This window comes from Rattus norvegicus, chromosome 12 (assembly GCF_036323735.1).
Source record: "Rattus norvegicus strain BN/NHsdMcwi chromosome 12, GRCr8, whole genome shotgun sequence".
In the NCBI taxonomy this organism is placed as follows: Eukaryota; Metazoa; Chordata; class Mammalia; order Rodentia; family Muridae; genus Rattus; species Rattus norvegicus.
Window position 1 is genome coordinate 3,173,099 of NC_086030.1, and position 4,077 is coordinate 3,177,175.

General features: G+C 42.0%; 1 pseudogene; it reads left to right on the forward strand.

The window, feature by feature from the left end:
• Positions 1 to 1,546: 1,546 nt before the first annotated feature.
• LOC134481235 (ubiquitin-conjugating enzyme E2 variant 1-like) lies at positions 1,547 to 2,858 on the forward strand (annotated as a pseudogene).
• Positions 2,859 to 4,077: the final 1,219 nt, after the last annotated feature.

The following is a 4,077-nucleotide window of genomic DNA, read 5'->3' on the forward strand; positions in this document are numbered from 1 at the left end:
GTGCATGTGTGTGCATGTGTGTGCTGCATGTCTGTGTGTTCACATAGGTCTTCTGATTCCACAGCATGTGTATAGGCCAGATGGCCAATTTCTGTAATGGGTCATTATCTATGGATTCCTATGATTAAAGTGAGGGTGTTAAGCTTGTTCTGCAAGTCCTTTTTCCCTTTTGCTGGCCCAACATAATTGTCAAAATTTAAATGAATTTCTTATAAGCAATTGATGAAGGTTATTTACTCATCATGAAGTTAGTTCATATTGAAGCTCAGCAAGCCTCTGGAGTGACAGTTCCATTTTATGTCAGCATAGGAGACTTGGATATCATTTGATAAGGGCTTATGACTAGTTTTATTAATATTCGTAAAATGACCAAATTGTTTGATCCTTGAAGAAGATACCATTAAATTGGAAGACAAATAACAAGAGCCAAATAAGTCAAGTAGCTACTGAGATGCAGTCACTGACTGAGCTGAGTGTGAGCAAACATCAAAGAAGCAGGGAGCTGTACTGAGCCTAAGTAACGATACAAGCAAAAGCACTAAAATTGCTTGAGTGAGTCATATAGGTATGGGCAAAGCACTTCAACTTGGGACTTCACTTGACTTATGCTGCATAAAATCTACCTTCTAGAAATATACCTAACAATGAAGTTGCTCACCTCATCTCACCTGCATGAAGCTGTATACATATCAAACAATGGACTAAGACTCCTTGCACATAACATTATTTATTAACTTCGCTTTCATGATCAACTTCCATTCAAAAGTATTCAAGAGCATATCCACATACTGGAGGGAGAAGTCTGTTTCAACTGGCCTGAGCCAGTTTAGAATATATAATCAGTAAGTCGTATTAAATCCTCTGGAAAAACTTTCAAAGGAAACATCCTGTTTAATGTCATATACCTAGTGATAATTGAATATGCATTTGGTTAAATCAAATGCATCATGGAAACTGATGTTCACAGTAAATTAAGGCTTACTTAATCAAAAAACGTCAATCAAAACAGAAATATCCACACTGAACTCTGAGTAAGCAATTCCTCCTTCTCAGGAAGTCCACAAATTAAGGCTACACTGAATACCAGTGTTTCTCACTTTGCTTTTGAATAAAATTTCTTTGTCACCTTGCTCTCTGTGACTTCTTATAATAAGATGCAAACATCCTGGAAACACCTCACCTAGACAGTAAACTCAGATAAAACTGATAAGCATCTTCTTCAAATAATGACATGAATCACTGAAGCTCTGAAAGAATTCTCCTGTTACTTTCTTGTAAGAACTTCTAAGAATGACACAAGCCATGTCTAATCTCATGCCTATTCAATGAAATCACAAGTTGTAAAAAAATTCATCCTAGTGTTATGTTTTTTACCAATTTCAACTTTAAGATACTAAGTACAATCACATTAGTATTCCTTTTTTCTCAGAAGTTTTGATAATGTCACCTAAAATTAAGCAAGAGGAGGATCCTTAATGAATTTCTCTAAAATACATTTGCATGATAGATAAAATATTAGCTGTAGAATGAGAATATTAGAAAAATGCTTGTTTCTGTGTTACTGCATTGAAAATGTAATTTATAACCCTTTGTCATTTTCAAAATGCAAATATTCATAGTATACATGTTAGTTACATGGACTATTAATAATAATAAAACTTTATAATAAAAATTGAAGAACAGAGCCAGTACTTTGAGACAATAATGCTTCTGCCACCTTTAGTGTATATAGTTTTTGCTATAGGTACACAATGATTTCTACATATGAAAGTCTAAATGCTCTACAGCTCATGCTTTCTGGTTTCAAGAAGTGAAAACATCAGTAATAGCTTTTAACTTCAAAATCAAAATGAAAAGAAAATGCATGAGCAGAAATCACAGAAGGAAAATAAAAAAAGGGAAAAAAGAAAGCATGGAAGGAAGGAGGAGAGGAAGGAAGGAAGGAAGGGAACAAAGAAGAAACAGGAAGAGATTTGGTAAGTTGTTCATTTGACAGGCTACATGCCAGTATGGAAGACACCCTTGGATGAGTTCCAATACTGTAAAAGATCAGGCATGGTTGTTTGTATCTATAATTTATTGGTGAATATCAGACATTAAAAGTCATCACTGGATATATAGTGAGCTTCAGGCAAGTCTGGGATTTATGAGACCCTGTGGAAGAGAGAGAGAGAGAGAGAGAGAGAGAGAGAGAGAGAGAGAGAGAGAGAGAGAAGGAGCAAGGGACCTAGGGGTAGAGGAAGAAAGGAAGGACTGACTTTGAGCGATAGCGATGCAAGATGGCAGCCACCACAGGCTCGGGAGTAAAAGTCCTTCGAAATTTCCGACTGTTGGAAGAGCTGGAAGAAGGCAAGAAAGGAGTAGGTAACAGCACAGTTAGCTAGGGTCTGGAGGAGGATGAAGACATGACACTCACAAGATGGATAGGCATGTTAATTGGGCCTCCACAAACAATTTATGAAAACCAAATATACCGCCTTAAGATAGAGCGTGGGCCTAAGTATCGAGAAGCATCCCAGTCTGTGAGATTTGTAACAAGAGTCAATATGAACGGCTTGAGCAGTTCCAATGGAGTGGTGGATCCACGAGCCATGGCAGTGCTGGAAAAGTGGCAGAATTCCCAGAGCATCAAAGTCATCCTGCAGGAACTGAGGCGCTTGATGATTTCAAAAGAGAACATGAAGCTGCCACAGCCACCAGAAGAACTGTGTTACAGCAATTAGTCACCAAGGCCCCGGCCTCCCTTCCCCATCCAACCCAAGTCTTCATTTTCCACAGTAGTGAATTCTCTAGATCCATCTGTCAACCTCAAAGTACTGGAGAGGAAGCCCCACTCAGACTTCATCCGGAGACACTGCTCTAATACTAACTTCTTGTCCATTTGAAATACCTAAGTTGTGCTGTGTAACATCATCTGTCAAGTATAACCGCTCTCTGCCTGGTTGAACTTCTGGGATCAATAAGGTGTGTTGAAATCGGTTTCCTTTGGGAGCGGTGGGCACAGCTAATGCAACTGTGGACAGCCAGATCTCACACAATCACCTGCTGCTGGCAATTGGCCTGGGTATGCCTTTGACCGCCCTGCTTTCCACCACAGCTGTGTGGTGGCCCTTAGAATAGATGGGGAGGCTTCAGATAGCAGTTGTGGGACTGACCACCACTAGGCTTGGGGTGCTTTGGCTGCACCCCTGCTTTCTTAAGTCTTAAGTGATTGCCCCATCCAAGCCATGGTCCCCACTCCTTTCACTCCCACCCTTGGCTAAAGCTTAGATTGTAACCTCCCCTCCCTCTGAAATTGGCCGCGAGTGAGGAATTCACAGCTTCCCATCTCCCCACCTTTATCAATGGGTGCTGCTTTCCCCTCCTCAAGTCCCTTGTTGCCCATCACCACCCAACACCTGCTGTGGACAGAAGCCACCAGATGAGGTTGAGAAAGGCTGGCCTCCCTCACTTAGCTCTGGACCACACATGTTCACCTGCTACCAGCCTGGGAAGGGAGCACCGGGTCCTCCGCCCTGCCACCACCATCAGCTCTTGAGCTTTGAGCTCAGGTCTAGAGATGAACAGAGCAGTCACATGGCGACTCAGATGGGCCAGCACTCAGGGTCCTTGGATATATGCCTAGAGAAAGGCCATGTGGAGAGTCCTTGGTGAACATGGTTCTGAGTTGGTTCCTTTTCCCATAATTGCTTTGCTTTTACACACTGAAGAGGTTTGAACAGGGCTTCAGCCACCCTGACCACCCATCTGGTCTGGTGTGGAGCCTGACAGCTGGAACACGAAGCCCTGACCCTGCAAACATGGGTTTCAGTGTTGCTCCTCAGACCCTCAGCAGGGACCCAGAGGAGCTCTGTGTCACCATGTTCACAGATCGTTTGCAGATTGGTGGGCCTGGCTCCTGGCTCACTGTCATGCTCCCCAACCTGTTCAGGACCACTAAATGTTGAAATGTGGATGCATACTGAAATAAAGGCAATTTGCTGTGTTGCGAAGGGGAAGAAAAAGGACTGAGCAAATGAAGGAAACAATGGTGATTCTTTCTTAATCCATTCAAGCCTCATTAAGTTTCAAATTTTT